Source organism: Phalacrocorax aristotelis, chromosome 16 (genome assembly GCF_949628215.1).
Source record: "Phalacrocorax aristotelis chromosome 16, bGulAri2.1, whole genome shotgun sequence".
NCBI lineage: Eukaryota > Metazoa > Chordata > Aves > Suliformes > Phalacrocoracidae > Phalacrocorax > Phalacrocorax aristotelis.
Genome location: NC_134291.1, coordinates 12,732,742 through 12,752,591, shown reverse-complemented (window position 1 = coordinate 12,752,591; position 19,850 = coordinate 12,732,742). Strand labels below are relative to the sequence as shown.

The window sequence follows — 19,850 nt, the reverse complement described above, 5'->3', positions numbered from 1 at the left end:
CTGTCGTCCTTCCCTCTCCTGTTTGAGAGCCCGTCTTAAGAAAACTGACCTGGTGTTGAGAGGAGAAAGTGTCCTGGGGGGGGATTTGTTTGGTTTTGTGGGTTCTTCCAGTATCCTTCCCCATAACTTTGGATATTTTTCTCCTCACTCAAGTATTGTGTCTGAAAGACTCCTCAAAATCCATCAGAATTGCGGAGTGTTTGGATCCTGTTTACGTCAAATTAAACATAGATGTGGAGGGCTCTTGTCCAGTCAGAAACTACGTGGCTGTAAGGCACGATTGAGTCCTGGCTTCATGCTGCGATGAAAGGGCATGGAGGGAGCAGCAGGGAACAGCTTTGCTGGCTGTCATTTGCCTGGATTGTGTGTGAAGGAACATGATTGCAGAGATTAAGATGCCATGGGAAGGTGACAAGGGCCTCATGCAAGGAGGCCAGTACAGACATTGTACCTGCTGCGTGTTTTCCCTCAAGATTCAGTAATTTGCAGATCCATTAAAATCCACTGAGGTTCCACTAGTGTGATCCTTGGATGGCCTTGGTATTGTGATTTCTGAGAGAACCTGTATTCAATAGCTGGCTGCAAAATCCTTTATGTGAACAAATAGAAAAGAACCTCGCAGGTTAGCTTTTGCTGTGTACAGCCCTTTGAAACTCTGGATAAAAGGATGTTTAGGAGTTTGTGCTTCAAAGTTAGATGGGGGGGGGGGGGGGAAGAGGGTTTGTGCCTTAATGAAAAAAAATAATTCATTCTGTCATATTAAAGGAAAATTACAATTTGTTAAGGTCACTTAGTGAAATTAGCTTCAATTAGCATCCTTTCTAAATGCAGTGGTCCCTGCTTATTGTCAGAGCCACTCATCTTGTGGTAATACCTGACCTGCAGAATTTCATTATTAATCTTTGTAAAAAAACAATTACACAGATAATAACCTGTTTAAAAGAGCCTCACCATGCATCATTATTTGTTTCATGCTCGCAAAAGTATAACTGTGGTACAGAGCATTTGTTTAACAGCTCCAGTGCTGAATGACTGTGCTAAGGAAGAAGAGTTATTTCCTCTGTAGCAATAAAACAGCGGAGGGTGCGCCGGGCTCCTTTGCCCATGGGACTGAGCGTTTAGCCATGAAAGCAGGGGGCACTGGAAAGAGTCGCAAGCTTGCCAGAGTGCCCCTGTCCTGTCCAAGCAGCGTGATTGGCAAGGAGAGCAGGGAGTGCTCAGCCTTTTCCCTTGCTGAAATCTCTCCAAACGCTCACCTAAAATTTGCAGACTAAATTTCTAAACCACCTTTCTTCCCATCCTACATATTCCTACAAAATACCTGTACAGGGGATAAATGGCCACTGTCATGTATTCCTATGCTCAGCTTGACACAGGGTAAAACCAGCGTGTTCATCAGCTGGCGCTTCCATTCAGGTGTTATCTCTGTGTGTAGGTGACCCAGCCTTGCAGCGTGACGAAGTAGCTGCTCTTCCTCCCCGCAGGGCTGGGATTCCTCCTCTGCCCTCCGAGGCAGCAGGCTGATGGCGCGGGGCTGGTGCTCTCTGTTGGCGCATTAGGGCATGCAGCAGGTAGACACTGGGCAGCGCTAAACTCACCAGTGCAACGAGCACCCGGGCTGTAATTGGAACTTTTGGAGAAAATACAACATTGAGAGAGTCTGAAAAATGAGTGTTCCAGTGTTCGCATTCATATGCCACCCTTACCTCATTGCAGAGTGAAATAGAGCAGCAATCACAGGTAGATCTCAATGATGTTTATGAATAATTATTATAATTATACTTCATAACAGCTTAATTCTGCAAATTCTCAGACGTGTTGGTAAGGCACGAAGTGCTGCCCTTTCGCAGTCAGCGGCAGAGGACAGCGCTCGGTGCCCCTGCGGGTGTTCGCGGCGCTTGCCTACGCTTCGTGCTTTCACGCTAGTGTTGCCGTGATTTGATAGACACATAAAAAATGACTGTAGGGGAAGGAAAGGGCATTACGCACACTGGCTTTCACTTCATGCAGAAAGCAATTGGATTTGAAAGTTTGCTAGCTGGTAAAAATATTTACAATGTTCTGTAGCAAACAAATAAACTACCAGTCCGAGGGATGGAGAGGGGGGGTGACTTGAAATGCTGCAACACTGGAAGCTTTGTATTCAGGACGTGCTTCCTGGATAAGACCCCTTCGTGCTGAGGGAGGTCCAGGCATGTCGTGTAATGCTATTAATTAAGGGAAGTGCCTGTCAGACTGCGGTGGGGGAGGGCTGGTGACGGCAGGTAGCCCTGAGATGCTCACAGGGACTCTGCCCCTGCGGGCTAGCGACGGGACATTTGCACATGGCCGTTTCCTGAGCTCCGCAGCCTGGTGCCCACCTTGCTCCAACCCCCGCCCCCCTCTGGAGCCGTGTTTGAGCTCATTCCTTGCCGTTGGTCCTTGCTGAAGCTACAAAGTGGGTGCGTGTCCATGCCTGGCCTCTCGCTGTGCTGATCCTCACCAGGTCCTACTGATGTGGCTGGCTTAGCCTCGGCCCTGCCTTGCCTAGCGATCGCTGGCTGTGGCTACCATTGCTGGATATCCAGTTCAGGTACTGTGGGCCTGCGCCCTTGCTGGTGATGGCACCCTCTCGGCTCGCCTTGCAGAGCTGTCACTTCTGCTGCTCCTGGGTGTTGAGCAGCATAACCTGCCCTAATAACCATGTGTGCTTGGGGAACCCGGAGGGTCTGCTGTGGGTGGAGCTCGGGGCTGATGGATGCATGCCTGGGGCTGTCACAAGACCATGGACAATCAGACCTTGTTTTTTTTATCCACTGGGTGCATGTTTTTTTCACCAGGCAAGTGAAGTACTGCTTGGCATTTGTGACTGGGCCGGGGAAAGGGTTGCCAGGGCGTAAGCTGGTTCTGCTTAGGCAGTTTTACACACCCCAGACCAAAATTGGGGTGGGGGAAGGGTCTCATTCTGCTTTCCAACACCAGCTCACCCCCACCGTGGGTCTGGATACACTGCAGGATCAAAGCAAAAGACTTCAGTCTGGGAGGGAGCCAAGGGTTGTAGCTACCTGTGGCCAGGCGAGGTTGGTAACAAACCAGGTGAGACGCAGAGGTGAGTGCTTAAATATGTAGAAGGAAAACAAAGGGCTTATTTTTCATGTTTAGGTAACTGGTCGTGACGACACGTTGATAAATAGTGATAATGAGGGATCAGCAAAGCTCAGGTTCTGATCGTTCACTTTATTTTGACAGGAATGAAGGGTCATGTTGCACCGTTAAAAATTGAACTTCTTTTCAGATGGTGATGAAGGTGGTGGGGGCTTAGGCTGCAGAGAAAGGGAGTGGGAATACCCTGGGAAGTACTAAGCAGCTGAAAGCGCAGTTTGATGGTCAATGTTTTCATGACAGGCGATATTTAGCGAGAATTATAGTAGTCCTGGGTCACTGACTGAAACTCTCAGATGATCTTGTTTTATCTCTCATGGAATTAAAGGCTTAGGATATTGATAATACTTAGATGAGGAGACTGCTCAGTATTTTCTACTGCAAAGTACTGCTCTGAAATACATGATTTGTTTTTCCTCTGCTAATAAATTCCTCCCCCAGAAAACTTCGTGTAGGAGATAAATATTGCAAAACAGGAGAATTTTGAAACAAAGTGAAGCGGCCTGCCCAAGGCAACAGGCATCCTCAGCGGCGGAGCTGGGATTAGCTGTTGGTTGCCCCCAGCTAATCCAGTTTGCAAATCCCCAGACAGAGCTGCTGTCCTGGGAGCTGCTTGTAGCTGTGCACAGCTCTTCCCCCCCACCCCAGGATGTAAAATACTGTCCAAAAACTTAACACAAGCCTTCCTGTCTGAGGGCTGGGACGTGGGAAGAGTTATGCCTCTATGGGATGGTAAGCAGAGGCAGGTTGCGAGTGCTTGAGGGACTGGTTTGTGGAGCTGTTGGAGGACCTGCAGCAGCAGAGCCCGGGGGAGGCCCTGGCCCGTCCCCCCCGGCTCTCATCCCAGTTTTGCTGGCCTGACTGCTGACGAAACGGGTGGGCATTTGGCCTGAGCGGAGGAAGCTGTGCGGTTTGGGGGAGCAGAGAGAAATGCACTGCATCTGCTCCAAGTTCGGCAGTGCTGTGGGAAGACTTTGTGGAGAAACACCTTGAAATGGGCTTCTGTGTCCAGGTGCTGTGAGACAGACCTTTGGGTCTTGCTGCCCTGGCACGGCTCCCTCGGTGCGGGTCCGTGCGGGAGCGGTGCATCGCCCTCGGGGTGCATGCCGAGGGCGAAGTGAACGGGCTGGATCTGGCTGAACAGGCAGGAGCTGAGGGAAGCGGCCTAGGGCTCTCCAACCCAGGCCCTCCAAATCCAGGGTCTGGCTGCCCTTGGCACAGCAGCAGAGGGTGCACTCTGCTCGCACACCTCCTGCCCTCCTGGCTGCTCCCTGCAGAGCCTCCCCAAGGTGCCCTTCGGATCGCTCACTCCCACCCATGGCTCCCAATTAAATCCACCTCAGGTCAGCTCCTGACAAGCAGCCTCCCTTGTAACTCGAGGAGGTTACCAGCCAGCTGATTCTTGAAATGCATCTTAAAAAGAGAAGGGCTTGGGCTGGCAGCCAAGATAAACTTTTTTTTTCCTTTCTCCTTCCTTCTCTGTAGCAACTTTTTCTGCAGAGCTGTGGCTCAGCTGGCAGGTTGTGGGCACTGAGAGGTGATAGGGTGTGCGTAATGCTAATTAGCTGTTGTACCTGCAGCTCTTCGGTATGTAAAACCCTGACAGACCCAGTTGTCATAATTAATGTCCACAGAAATAGCGGAAGAGCTCTTAGACCTTGTGCTGGGGGATTTAAGCTGATTTCTAAGTACTAGAAACCAGGAACAGGATTGAGTGAGAGCAGGTTGTCCTGTGTGTTTGTAAAGGGTTCCTTGCATCCTCCTGAGGCAGCTGGGACGTGATGCTCTGTGGCTCAGGATGTGGGATACAGCTGCTCTCAAATATGAGCTCTTCTGATGGTGTTTCTGCATTCACCTCTGTGTCAATGATTATAATTGCCCTCTGTTAATAAGAAAGTGCTCAGAGCTATGCAGCAGATGGAAGATGTGTGTGTTTATTTTATAACTGAGGCCTCTCTAGCATATTTTGTGCAGAGCGAAAGGAAAGGAATGAAGCGATGTTTGCTTTGAGGCACTAAACGTGAGCAGCCCTGTTCTGTCACAGGGCATAAACCAGGAATCGCTGAGGGGTTGGGAGAGGAGCTGGGCCCCCTTTGATGGGCAAACTGGCAATTTTAGTTGCATCAGGACCCTGGTGTAAAGGTACCTCCTTGTTCCAGCTAAGAGCCAGCAGGAGCTGCTGTCCCTGCTTGAATGGCTGTGGAGGCTGCAGGTCCTGTGTTTGGGGTCTGCTCAGGTGGGAAACCAAAGGAGGAACTGGGAGAGGTGTGGGGCTAGCCTCTGCTGGGAAGGACTGGATTTTGGAGCAAACCCTCCTGGCTGTGGAGGAGAGAGGTTTGGAGAGATGGGAGGGCAAGAGGGACGCAGGAAGGGCTAGGGAGATGGGGTATTGCAGGGAAGTTCATGGCCAGCCGGTAAGGGACTGGTGGGCAGGATGCTGGTCTGGATGCGCGTTTGAGGATGAGGTTTATCCTGGAAACTTACCCTGCTCTTTCTGGGTTGGCAGCTTCATCCTGTTGGTTCAGGAACGCGATTAAGAGCCTCTCAGTACTATCCTCTGAGAATATTGTGTGGAATGGGAGGCACTTTATCGTATTTTTGCATTGAACATGATTCGTCAGAAGCCTGGCTGGGGTAGAGGGTTCGTGCATAACCTTGATGGCACCTTCACCCTCTCAGTGTGGCCGCACAGGCCCTCTTTGGGGTGGGGATGCGCCACAACTATGCAGTGGGGACAGATCCTGTCCCTGCGGCTGCTGGCTGACCGTGGGGCACGGTGTCTCCGCAGAGCTCCTGACCTCCTTCGCAAAGCACCTGCAGATGTGTGGGTGAAAATAAGCAGGTGCAAAGAGCCCGAGGGGAGCGTAGGAAGCCTTTTCTAGCTGGCTACAGCTGGCAATAAAGTTCTGAACATGGCAGCATCTCTCCTCCCCCAAGGCATCAGTATTCCACCCACCAAGCTGGACCTGTAGCTGGGGCAGCCCGCGGCCGGGGTTAGCTGAGCACACAGCACTCGTGTCATCCCCTGCCAGGGCTGGTTTGTAGCAGCACTAGCTAGCAGAGTTTATCGCCCTGTTGGGCACACGGAGCTGCTGACCTGCATTTGGCTTCCCCCTTATCTAGCAGAGAGACAATTCCAGCCTCTGTAATTAATGAGTCTCTCCCGCCAGGGTCTTGGGTGAAGCATCAACACAGGAAATTGGCCAGGCTAAGTGGTGTCTGTGCTTGGATCCCGGCCGTAAAGGCAGACCTTAGCCAGCTGAGATGAATTGTGGCTTGGTTGCTGAATTCATTTTTCATCCTTGGGCCTGAAGGCAGACACGGGAACAGCTCCTGTGCAATTTGAGCTGCACACTTACCACACTCCTCCTCTGCCTGGGGCCTCATCTGTTGCAAATATGCCACGTGCAACATGGATAAGAAAAGAAGGAATAAGGCTTGTTGGTCTCTGTCCATGGGGGTTACCCATGCTTTGGTTTTGCAGTGGCATTTGGGGACTGGACAGTCCAACACCACTCCCCAGGGAGATAAGGTTACAAGGTAAAGGGTTAATTCTCAGAGAGCAAGTGGGCTGCTAAAAGGCAGCACGATTACTCTGATCTGACCTGGGGTTTGGTTAATGGAAACAGCTCACCCCAGGCATAGTTCTGAGGTGCTGTCAGGCTCCCAGGCACAGTGGTGGTGTGCACCGTGGCCATTGTTTCAGAAAAAGCCAATTTATGTAGCTTGTAGTGAAACAAGATTAAACATGCAGCAGCCTGCTTATTGTTTAAGGACAATTCCTGTTCCTGCAGCCCCGTGCTCATTTATTGCATCCTTTTGTATGAATCTGGGTTCTGGCTGAATCCTCACCACTGCCGCTGGGGTCAAATGTGAAACCCTTCTCTTGGGCTGGCCGCCGCTGTGCAGCGCTGATGTCTCGCGCGAGCACCAGAGAGAGACGAATGAACGGCTGTTGAGTTGAATTGCCAATTCTTTGGCATGGTGTCTGCACAACCTGGGCCTAGGCTTTCCGAATGCTGTTGCAATACAAATAATTATGCTAATGTGGAATGGCATGTCCTGTTGTGCAGAGCTGTGCTGTAGATCAGTGGGTGGTTTTGTTGGGGAAAATGAATGTGCACTTTAGTGGAAGGGGGAGCTCCGCGCTCTCGCTAGCCAAGGGTTTGTAGATCAGCGGCAAGGTCCAAAAGCACAGAGATATTGCAGCTGATGAGAATTTCTGGCAAAGAAAATTCAGAATCCACCCAGGTGGGTTGTCTGCTTTATTGTCACCTGATGTGTTTGCTTTGGAAGGGAGTAGGGGTAAACCGTGCTGGGCAGCACAGGACATGCCAGCTAGCAGCAGGCAGCTCAGGACACGGCTCTTAGGCAGAGCAGATGCAGTGGTACCTTCCCCTTCCTGCCGCTGCTCCGGGATGTGCTCTGGGAGGTCCTGAGGCTGGGGGTGGGAGTGGGCTGGCTTTGGCCTGCTCTTTTCTCCCTAAAGCCAAGCACTCTCCAGAAGGCCATGCACAGTCTAGCCTGAGGCCAGACTCTAGTCTGGCTGGCAGCACAGGTCGTGCGCGTGGCTGCACCGCTCTGCCTGCGTGCAACACCAGTACGGACTGGGCAACCCCATTCCCTAGGAGCTGCAAAGGCTCGTGCCTGTAGAGAAAGCAAGCAAAAACTCTCATGGTGGACTTGGGGTGATGCATGTGTGGGTTACCTTGCTGCTTTCCTCCCTCTCCTTTACTTTCACTGCTGCTTGTCTGCATCCCCTATCGCTTTATCACTCTCTCTTCCCCCCCCGCCCCCTTGCTCCTTCCTTCCCCTGTAGCTACTGCTTGGTAGGTAGCTGTCTCACAGCTATCTCAAAAGTTCAGCAGTGTCACCTCGTGCCATGTCCATGTGTGTCAGAGATGAGGCAGTCTAGTGAGCCGAGCTTTGAGCTCTGAATTTCTAATCCTGGCTCCTTTGCTGGTGTTAGACAGGTGCCTTGGAGCAGGTCTTGGCTTCCTCACCTGCAGGATGGGGCCGTTGCTAAAATAACCCACTTCTGGGGCAGCATGAGGTGTGCTTGGTGGATCATGTTTGAGTAAAATCGCTTGAAAATGAATTATTCAGACTTGCTGGCCAGCAACATGCAGCTCCAGTAGCGAGCTCTTCCCAGGGCTGGGAGCAATCCCTGCAGGAACAGCCCTGCTTCAGGGCTGCAATCGAACACACCGTGGCAGGCAGAGCTTCCAGGTGTGATGCCTGCCTTCAGGCAGCCCAGATAAGCCACCTTGCACCCAGGAGGGGACTGGGTGTCTGCTGCTTCCCTGCAGCCGGGAGCAGGCTGTGCTGCTGGAAGGGCTCAGTTATTCTTGGAGCTGTGTAAGGTAAGTGGGGAGCATCCGTCTTCTCTGTAGAAGCTGAGCCGAGAGGCTGGCCTGCAAGTTTGACCCAGCTCCCAAAAACCCATGGGCATTAAAACCACTCCTTCCCTTTACCGGGACATCTTTGGAGGTGCTGCCTGTTTCCCTGGCCCTGGGAAGAGCTGGGCTCCCACATCCCCTTGCAATAGCAGCTGGGAGGAGGTTGGCCCTGGGGAAAGGCTGTGGTGGTGCTGGGGACACGGGGACACTGGGACACAGCTGCGCCTACCTACTGTTTCTTCTGCCCTGGGTGCCTAAATTTTAAGGTGCTTTCATTTGCTGTTGGCAAATAAGAGTATTTTGGAGGCTGTTGGGTGGCTGGGCAAGGACAGAGCAGCTTCCCCTCGCATTGATGAACCTCTGCCAGCCCACCGCGAGGGAAGGAGCAGATCTGCTCGAGTCCCCCGAGGAGGAAAGATGCTGAGTGCATTCAAACAGGGTGCGGGTGTAAGCCTGTGCGTGCATGAGAGAGTGAGAGGGAAAGTGCATTTTGCAGAAGTAGCTCTTCTTGGCATTGCAGTTCATCTTGTTAATAAATCTCTTGTAACACCTCCCCGCAGAGCCCCTCAAGAAATCAGCTAACCAGGAGAAAGTCGAGATCAAAGATAAGCCTACTAATCCATTATCAGCAAATGCAATCAGACTCTCCATCTGCTATCAAAGGCCCCTGCAACCCGACAACTGGGAGCCAGCCATCCGCTGCCTGCCTGCACAGATGCTTGGTCACCGCTGCGCCGTTGCCTGCCTCTATATTCACCTAGTGTCAGCCTAGATGTGCGGGCTTGTGTTCAAAGTCTGTGCCTCCTCTCAGAAGGAGCCAGGTAGAGCTGATGAGCTGAAGCACACGCACACACCGTGGCTGAAAAACAAGCGCTGTGTGGCTTACGGAGCCATGTTCAATTTAGTGCTGTGTGCCCCGGTACAGAAATAAGAGCCCTCTCTTGGCCAGGATTGCTTTTGAGAGTGTCTGTGGAAGGAGGAGGCACAGAGAAACTCTTGTGATGGGTATTTATTAATGACATGGGTGGGAGCGCTTGGTTTCCTTGCCCCCTCTGTGTTTGAGCTCAGACCTGTTCAGGGGGGAGCATCGGCAGCCTGGCAGTGTCTGGGCAGCCGTGGGGTGTGCGGCTGCAGCACGTCAGTCTCTGTAAATGCTCACCAAGCGCACAGGCCTGCCGTGGAGGAATTCGTGCTATAGGCTGAGGACCCTGTTTTGCAAATAGGGCACAAAGATCTTACATGCTTCTCGGCGGCATCTGAGCGTGGAGCTGAGATTTGCAGGCAGGGCTGTGGTGTGCAGCATCGCCTTTCCTACAAGACCATCTTTCCTGCTCTCCTGCTCTTCGGGTTGGTCATCACAGAATCCCAGACTGCCTGAGGTTGGGAGGGACCTCTGTAGGTCGTCTGGTCCAACCCCCTGCCCAAGCAGAGCCACCCACAGCAGGTTGCCCGGGACTGTGTCCAGTTGGCTTTTGGATATCTCCAAGGATGGAGTCTCCACCAGCTCTCATCCTCGGTGATCAGCCTAGTCCATGGCTGACTCCACGAACAGCATGGCAATCTTGCTCAGAGGGCTGACCCCGCTTTGTGCCCGAGCTGGGGAGCCTTTGCCTCTGGTCCTCACTTCTCTCGGCAGTAGTGATGGAGACCTGTCATCAGTGCACCAGGTGTACAGCCACGCGGGCACGTTCTGGACTGTTCCAACCATGCCACGCTTTTCCGACCAGGCACGTATTAAGGTTTGGGGACCCGCTAATGGTTCCTACTTCTCTTCTTCCTCTATTCCTATTTCCTTTGAAATATTCATTATTCAGAATAAAAACCTGTCCCAGGTAATTTCAGGATTCAGCTTGCTGCACAAGATGAGCAAAAGAGCAAAACTAACAGCGGGTGAAGAATGGTTTAATTTAGTTACTGATTTTCTATAAAGTAATTATTTCTTTAAAAACCTGGGATTTACTAAAAGTATCACAGTTACTTTTTTCATTATGGCTACAGAATGAAGCGATCATTTAATTAGTAAACATTTGGCATACCTTTAAATAGGTTTTTAATTACATGAAAAGGACACTGTCAAGGTGTCTTTCATAATTTTTAATAGACCTGGATTTTTTTTTCCCCTTGCAGTCAGATGCAACTCTTTGGGTTTGATTGGCTGCTCCAGACACAAACTGGAGAAGCCACTTCCCTAAAAAAAAACATTTAAAAAACCCCCAAAAGCCTTGTTTGTAGGCTCATAGCTGAGCTGTGGTCTCCCTGCCTCCTGTTTCTCAGCTTGTGGGCAGCGGGGCTCGTAGCCTGCTTGGCATCGTGCTGCTGGCTGGGCTGTGGGGAGGTGGGGTCGTCCCTGTTCCTAAGCACTGCCACCCACGGCTCATCACCCAGGGACCCGTTGGGCTTGGGGGAGCCTCTCCTGCCCCAGCCAGCCCCGAGGGTCACTCCATGCTGTACGCCCTGTGCTAAAGCAGAGCCTTTGCTCCATAAATCACCCATGATGTTCACGACCCCTCCCTGCTGAAGCAGGTGCCTGTACTATTGCCTTGCGGCTGCTCCAAGGGGCAGCTCTCCTAATAAATCGCTAGTGCTCTGGGCTTGTTGCGAGCTCACGGAGGAAATTCAGCTCTGGGTGAGTCCCCAGGCTCCTGCTTGCCTTTGGAAATGCAGTGCGCTCCTTCCCCGGCCGCCAGATGTTGTTGGCAGGGGCCAAACCTGATTAACCCTGGCCGGTGCGGGGGAGGCTGGGTGCGCCCGCATTGTTGGTAAATGATAAATGAGGCTCTAAGCAGTGGATTCAAGCATGGCAGAGGCCGTTTGTCTGCCTCCCCCTGCTCTGCCTCGCAGGAGCTGAGGTTTCTGGCCCCGTTTCGGGGAAGGCTCTCTAATTGAAATAGATGGAAGTTGCTGCAGGCGGAGGCAGCCTGGCTTGAGCCAAGGCTTGCTGGGGTGCCCCCGAAGGGAGAGGAATAACAGCAGGAACCAGAGCAAGGCGGCAGGGAGGCAGTGCCTGTGGCGCCTCGCAGGGATGTGTGACACGGGGGTGGCACTGGGGCTGGCTGGGGACATGGGCCGGTCCTTTCTGCCCGCCTCTGAGCTGTGTCTGCTCTGCTCCTCGTGCCTTTCACAGGCTGAACAACTCGACCAAGATGCCTCTTGTTTAATTTCTGCCTGCCTTTTGGTCATCGTTGCTGTCCTCTGAGGAACAGGAGCTGCACAGAATTAAAATATCCAATGTCTTTGCTTTAGTATCGTTGACTTTCTGCTCTGCTGGGTGCTGGCAGGCTTCCCCGCAGCCACGTCCTCCTCCAGCATGGTCTGAGCACCTCCTCTTATGTTCCTCAGAATTTCCTCTTACTCCTGTCTTTTCTCCTCCACCCCATCCACTACCTGCCCCTTCCTCCTCCTCCTCTCTCTTGGCTCCTCACAGAGTCCTGGGCTTCTCCTGCAGCAACCGTCACTGCCCCATGTGGCCTTGAGTCAAGGTGCTGAGTATCCCCGACCCCAAAGCATATGGAGATGTGGAGCAACGGGGAGATGGGGGGATGGCTCGTGCCCTTCGGCGGCCGCGGGGAGCCCCTGGCAGGAAGGGTCCCGCCTGCACGCCTCGAGTCCGGCAGCGGAGGAGCCGCAGCCTTTCATCCGTCCCCTGCGCTGGAAGGAATTGCTGCACAGCTCGGCCGCCCACCTTTCCTAAAGGGAAGCAATGCCCCTTCCTGCCTCCCGCCTCGGCACCAGCTCCAGTTTCCAGGGAGACAACCACTGGGAGAGCAGTGGGAGCGCTGGAGCTGGCAGGATTGCGCAGCTGATGTGTCAGGTAGTGGGTGCCCCGGGGTCCCCTCCACCCCAGCCGTACCCCTCTCGGGACTGAGGGACCCGCTCCCCCGGGAGCAGCTCCTGTCCGCTTGTCCTGCTCGGCGTCGCTCTGGGACGCCTTCCTGGGCAGAGGGGATGGTGCCGTGGGAGCTGCCGCTTTCCTGGCTCCCTCCTCAGGGCCATCGAGCCTCTTTGCTTGGCAGCATCAGGGCTGGAGGGCTGCGAGGAGGTGGGTGCAGGAGCGGGGGCGTGGTGGGAGCGGTGCTGCCGTGCTGTGCCCGTGCCTCTCGGTGTCTCCTGTCCGCTCTGCCCCGGGCTGCCCGTCCCCTTGAGGTACTGGGGGGGGTGGATGCTGGGATGGAGGGGCAAAACCTGCCCAGTGCCGCAGGAAGGCGGCTGCCCCAGTGCCATGGGGAGCTGAGGTCCCCGAGATATAACTCGCGCGCCAGCTTCGTCCCTGCACCTACCACTGATGGAGATTTCTGGAAGGGAGCAAATGGTTGTGAATAATCATGATCATAGCTTTGCAAGGCGGCCATAAAATATGAATGTATGATAACATCTGCATAAATTATTCAAGATAATCAGCACGGGGGATATTTCCCTGGCAATTTTACGTCGGCTCCTGGAGCTTGATTGTCCCACCCGCTGGGTGTGCAGCAGAAAGGGAAGGTTCTGGGCATCCCAGGTCTCCCAGCTCCTCCCATCCTTCTCCTTAGGTTCTCCCTCCTGCCTCGATGTGCTTTCCCCCAGCTCCCAGTGCTATTAACACCTCTAATTAGAGTTGCTTATTGATGTACTGCTGTTTGTCTAAGTGCAGCTGATCAAGGCAGGGAAACCATCGAGCCTAAGTGAATCCCACCTCCCCGCCTCGCAGCGCAGCAGCTTGCACGCCCGACACGGCGCTTCTCAGCCCCAGGTCTGGCGGAACGAGGAGGAAAAACCAGATAAGAAAGACAGAGCCAAACCAGCACGTGCTGGCAGCCGGCCACGGCCGTGCCCTGTCTCTGTGCAGGCAGACCCAGGTAATCGCGGCATTTTCCCCTCTGGCAGTCATTTCGCGAGCGCGCCGTGCGTGCAGTGTCCCTCGGGAGAAGGGTGTCCCTCGTGTGCGTGCCTGTGTTCAGCGTTGCCCCAGCGGGGCTGCCTCGTGTCAGGAGAAAGCCCGCTGGTACAGTGGGTGCTCCAAGGAGGAGGTGTTTTCTTCTGGGCGCTTACAGAAACACCCTCCCCGGGGGGTCGCCCAGAAAGTGGACCCAGTGCCTAGGGATGGGTGGGCAGGCGCTACGGGAGAGCCATGAGCACAGGGGGCTCGCGGCGTGAGCGTGGGGGCAGGATCCAAACCCCCGGGAGCATCTGGGCATGGGGGTCTCCCCCCACAGCTGGGGTGATGGGGGACACGGTCCGGCTCTCTCCTCCCAGTGCGGGTACCTGGGAGCGCCTGCGTGTCTGCATCTCCGTATGCCACCCCCAGGCCAGGGCAGCTGCTGTTGCTGAGGCAGCGCTCGAGGATGCGGCTGCTACCGGTGTAACGGCTGCAGCGAGAGGGAAAGGAAGGATTAACGTAGCCCCGGGAGAACGTGCCATTTGGACTCTGCCTCTCGCCAGCAGCTGGGCAAGAGTCTGTGCGATGGCCTGCATGTGCTGGGGCAGCTTTGCTGATCCCCTCCTTGCTTTGAACCTGGCCGCTCCTCCTGGAGCATGTGTGCGGAAGGTGGCACGTGGCTGCAGGGCCGAGCGACGGGGTGCTGCAGGAGGCAGGATGCTGGCTGTCCCTAAAGCGCGGCAGCCCCTCGGCATCTCTAACCATCGCACATCCCGGGGCAAGCCGGGGCGGGCGATGCGCTCCTGAAAGAGCGTTTCCCTCCCCCCTTGCTGTCGGGTTTTATTAATTCCTCACGCGGTGAAGTCTCCGTTAATAATGGCTCTAGGATCTGGCTGGTAAGCTGGGTAATGAGATTCTCTACCTGCTGCTCCTGTGCTGCTGTGATTGTGTTTGGAGGACAAAATTCTATGTGGATTAATTAAAATGAAAAACAAAAGTAAAAAAAGGAGTGAGTTTGAATTATTTACTAGTTTCCAGGAGACAAAGCAGTAATTGCAAGTGTCTTATTGCCAGTGTTTGGAGGGGGGATGCTCCCTCCACTGAGCGAGGAGCCAAGTCTGGTTATTTACTGGTGTTGGAGGAGATTTATCAATCCTTACGAATGCCAAGGGCAGCTCCAATTGCTCCTCAATTTGCTGATTCTGATTTTCTCCTCTTGGTTTTGGAAATTCAGAAGAGTCAGGCTCCGAGACAGCTTTGACGTGGGTAAATGTGGGAACACATGCTCTGCCAGCCCCGTGCTCTTCCCTCCTGCATAAGTAAATGTAAGGGAAAAAACCCAAACCATCCTACCCTGAGGAGGTGCCTGTCCTTGGTCGGCTCTCCATCCCCGCCAGGGCCCCTCTGGCTCACATGGATGCCACTGTGCTCTCCTCGTGGTGTCCCTTTCTGGACCCACGTTGTGCCAGAGGGATCCTGAGCCTGAAGAAAGGGGAATCCCCCAGGACGGGGACGAGTCCCCTCTGGGGCTGCCTGAGGGCTTATCCCTAACAGGCATGTCTGGGTCTCTGACCCATGGCTGGATCCGGCCCCGGGGAAAAGCCCCCGTGTGCCATGTCTGAGCCACCCACCGCATCGGGACCCTGTGGCCGGGGTGGCTTCGGCAGCGCGCCCGGCCCGGCTCTGCCAGGGTGGGGATGGAGGGCTGGTACAAAATCAGGTGTCGAGAGCCTTCTTCCTTCGCAGACTCTCTTAGCTGATGGATCAGCAATATTTTAGGGAATTGTTCCGTGTTTCTATTGCTTTTTTACTCAACTGCTTCTCGCCCTGATTGCCTCCATCCGTCTCCTCTCAACCGAGGTCCTTGGAAGTCGCCTAACTGACTTCAGAGGGAGCAGGACTTGCTTGAAATTGAGTTTTGCATTCCCCTCAGCCTCCGTGACGGAGTGCCTGGCGACCCCGTCTCCAGCTCCTGCAGCAGTTCACCTTCACTGGTTCATCTATAGGAGAAGAATGATAGAAAGAAAGAAAGAAAGAAAAATGAAAGAAAAACGTGCAAAAAATTCCGTCTGGTAATGCCTGTTGCGATCAATATTCCTGCGTCTCCATATTCAAACTGTGAATCCTGCTGAGGAGAAACAAGTGGAGCTGCCACGTTGGAGATGAGAAGTTAATCCTGAAAGCAAATAAAGATTTAGGACAGTGGAATTGCTTTAAGATTTGATACTTTAGACTATTCAAACTTTCAATTTTTAAGCCAACGACCCAGATCCTTGGCAATGGAGACGATTGAAGATGAGGAGCAATGACGCCTTGGTGTCTGCCCACGTCCTGGAGAGAACCCGTGGTGATGCTCTGAGCCCAGGGACGTGGGCCCTCGGGGTCACTCGTGGCTCGGTGGTGGCAGGGGACACGGGGGATGTGCGAGAGCTGGATGCTGCCTGTCCCCAAAAGTGAGAGCAGTGAATGGAGAAGGTGAAGAAGAGTAGGGTGGGAAAGGATAGGTGGGCAGATGAAGGAAAATGCACAACCGGCGTGGCAGGACAGGATTTGGCCAGGAGTTGGTGTTCGTGAGGGTGGTTTTCAGCAGGTCCAGGCTGCGGCTGTGAGGCAGGTGTGCCCAGCTTTGGGACCTCCCTTTTGCCTGTCTCCTGAGCAGGGATGCTGCCCATTCGTTGCCCCGTGTATCTGCCCCTGCTGAGCACCCCCTGCTTCAGACCCCACAATTGCGGGTGGTGGGAGTGCGGGGGGTCCCCTCCTCTCGCAGCCTCCATCCGGGGCATCGAGGCTGGAGGAGGCAGAAACACCCTTCTCTCTTCTCCGTTGCCCCTGCCAGGATGGCGGGGCAGGAGGCCATCCTGAAAGCAAGCCGCACACTGAAGCAAAGCAAACAAAGCAGCTAATTACAGGTTATTATTCACCAAGGAGATTACTGGGGCTGGGAGCTGGGGGAGAGGGCTGCAACCGCTCCACATCCCTTGTGGGGGGCTCATCCCGAGCTCCTGGACAGTTGCAAGGACTGGTGCCCTCGGGTGGCAGGGGCAGGATGAGAGGCACCCCGGGAAGCGTCCCAGGGGATGAGAGATCCTTTCCCAACAGCAGTTGCCTCCTGGGAACAGAGCCCTGCCAGGTTGCTGCCTGTGATGCTGCCCAGGGCCCAGGCAGCAGAGGACAGGCAGGAGCAGCCCGGCGTGGAGGGTACCCCCTGCCTCCCTGGTTACGCCCATGAGGTTGCTTGGGGGGGGGGCCACCCCAGATGCTCAGCGGGACTGAAAGCCACCCCGTTTCCAGCCCAGACCAAGGCAGGCATGCTCTTGCTGCGGATGTGAAGGCCTGGATCTTGCTCCAGGTGCTCTCTAGGAGAAGGTGGAGCAGCCCTGGAGGGGCTGGCAAAGCACAGCACCCCTTTCCCTTCCCTGCTGGGAGGGGGCAGAATTATATCCCAATCTTTTCTGCTGTTGTGATTTTACAGTGTTTATATGTGCAGGGAGCACATTAGCGATGAGGCACATCATTATGTGCTTATATTATCAGCAGTAAAGCAAAGTCGCTTTTAATTCCTAATTCTACCATTGTCTGACACATTTCTCTGTGAGTTTTCTATTCATCTGTATTTTTTTTTTTGCTGGGTCTCCACTAATAGAAATTGCTTTGTTGTTAAACTCAATTTCACTCTTGACTGGATTGAAATATGCTTATTTCCCTTCTAAAATAATAATAATAAAAATCTAAAATGATTTCCACTCATTGTATACGAAAAGTGAACATTTTTCTTCGTATGGCCTATCAGGTTTAAATGTCTGAGGGTTTCAGAGGTTTATATTTTAATGGTCTAATTGCATGATCTCAGCCCATAGCTGGGGGCTTTCCAATTGTTCCTCTATGAATTTGAAAAGCAAGGACAATCTATGATTTCCTGAGTGATTTTTTTAAGTCTTTTGGCAGAGATGGGGCTGCAAAATGAGACTTCTCCCAGTCTGTCTGAACAGTGAGGCAGTAGGATGCCTCCCGACGTAGCAGCCTTCAGCATAGCTAGGGCTGGGGGGCACCCAGAGAAATCGCCTTGAGCCTCCCTCCCCGGCCGGCTGGAGAGGTCCGTGGTTGACGCCTCCTCCTCAGCCCGCAGCTGCTCTGCGCTCAGACAGTCCCCAGCACCTCCGGCTCCTGGGGCTGTGCCCTGTGCCCGGAGCTGGCCTCGCTTTCTGGATGGGGCTCAGAGGGTGAGGAAGGTGCTGGTGGCTCCCAGCATCTACCAGGTGCTTTGTGTTAAGAGAGAGGCTTGATAACAAAAGTGCCTGTACCTGCCTCCATCAGAGCTGGGCTGCTGTGCTCGGCGAGGTCCTGCTGCTGTGAGTTTCGGGGCTGTTGGGGTGCAGTAGCTTGGCTGAGCCCAGTGAGAGACGGGCCTGGGCAGCATCCAGAGCCCGGGAAGGGGTCTGTCCCTCTGGTTACTGAGGGGTGGCTGGAAGGAAAGCACAGCAGGCGTTAGGGACCCCCAAACCCATCTGGAGGCTCCCACTGCCCTCGCTGCAATGAGGGCACCCCAGGGAGCCTCAGTCCATGCTGGGCTCTCCTGCTCTCCCCCTTCCACCAGCTGTGTCCAAAACAGGACAGCGGAGGACCCTGTTTGGGGTCTGCTCCTGCCGTGCCCAGTCCCCAGCACAGAGGCACCCCAAGCATCCCCAACAGGCAGCTCTCCCAGAGAGATGAGGCTCAGCTCATTACTGGAGCGAAGCACTGGCATTCCCACCCAGCTCTGGGGTGGTCAGAGCATCGCCTCCTCCACCTCCTCCTGCCAGCCCCTGGGGACCCACAGCAGCAATGGCTGAGCCCTTTTCCCCATTATCAGTGAGAAACGTGAGATGCTGGGGTCGGTGTTGTGGAGATGTCATGCATGAATGCTTGGTTCGTGGATAATGGGTGCACATTAATAAGCAACGCAGGGGCCTGTGGAGACCCTGGCTGCTGGTGGGGCTGTATCACTTCCCTGGATGTAATGGCATGGGCCTGTACCCTCCTGGGCTCCCTCCCCGGGGACAGGTGGGGTGAGAGGAAGGGGAGCTGGCGTGGGGGATCCCAGCAGTGCATCTGCCCAGGACGCGGCAGCCGAGGCAGCACCAGCGGAGAGCCAGGACTTCGTTAGCCAAGGGATAAGCAAGGGAGCAGCACGGGTTTATGAGATGTGAAATGAAGACGTACAGCTCCCGTTGCAGAGGGATGCACTTGCTGCCTGGCTGCAGAGCTGCGCTTGCATGTTGACAGAAGCGTTTTACCTGGGGTACAGCAATGTCTGGGGGAGCTTTGGGGGCTGCCTTGGCTGAGGCAATGACGTTTGTCTCACCTCTGATGGGATGCAAGGGATGGGGTGCTGGGACGTGTGCCTGCAGCTCCCCTCTGAGTGCTTGGACTGTGGCTGCGAGGCCTGGGGGCACCGTGCATGCAGGGCAGAGGCAGCAAAAACCTTACAAACCCCAGCAGGCAGGGCTGTGGGCACTGTTCAGCAGCGGCGACTCTCCTGCAGTAATTAAAAGGGTGGAGAGTTCTTGCCCTCCTAACCCCCAACTTTATTTTCTTTAATGACAGCTGAAGCTCGACATGCCTTGTCCCTCCTAATTTGGCTAACACTGGTACAAGCCTTCCAGCAGCCCGCTGCCAACTGCTGTGACTCCTGGCTCGGGCACCGCCCAGAGGCGTTGCAGGGGGTGTGAGTGTCCTGCCCAGGCTCCTGGGGCTCACTTCAGGCTCTCCGTGCCCTGTGTAAGTCCATGTACATGTGGGAGGCTTTCGTGGGGGGTTATAAGCTCTCCCTTCTTCCCAGCCCTGCGGTGCACCACTTTGCATCCTCCTTTCTTGAGCTCAAAAGCTCCTCCAAGTTGTGTGTGTTGATGCCACCGGGTCAGCGAGCTCATTTGGCTGAGCCCTGGGGCCATGGGGATATAAAATACTCAGTGGGGTGACAGGGCATGCCCTATCTGGGGAGGCAGCACTTGCGGCTGGGGCTCAGTGCAATGTGCTAACAAGCCTGGAAGACTCTTCCATCCTATTTTTCTTGTGGTCTCCCCTGTGCGATGTCCTTTCGATGCTAATTCAATGGCTGAGCAATGGAGTGTCCTCCCGGGACCGCACTGGGCTGGAAAACGCTGCTCAGCTGAGTGTGACGGCAAGGCAGAGGAGGAAGCAAAGCCGAACTGGCAGCTCTGAGAAGTCTGCACGGCAAAGGGACAGATCCAGCCCTCGGGTCTGAGGGTTTTTTTGGAGGTGTCCGGATCCAACCCAGAACATGCTGCCTTGTCCCCTTCCTGGAGGGGGCTCTGTGTGTGGGGGGGGGTTTAGCCTCAAATAGCCTCACCCAAAGCGAGGATGTTCTCTTCCCCTTGGGACCTGTGGTTCAGCATCTCCCACCCATTCTCCCCTGCTGCTCTCATTTACCCCAGGCTTGGTCCCTTCTTTGTTTC

At 54.3% G+C, this 19,850-nt stretch overlaps 1 protein-coding gene across 1 annotated transcript in view; it reads left to right on the top strand.

The window, feature by feature from the left end:
* Positions 1-10,482, top strand: part of MFSD11 (major facilitator superfamily domain containing 11) — a 34,234-nt gene extending 23,752 nt beyond the window's left edge. The window contains exon 15 of the mRNA XM_075110971.1: positions 9,101-10,482. The gene's annotated coding sequence lies outside the window, so the exon portion shown is untranslated. The remainder of the gene's footprint in view (positions 1-9,100) is intronic.
* Positions 10,483-19,850: the final 9,368 nt, after the last annotated feature.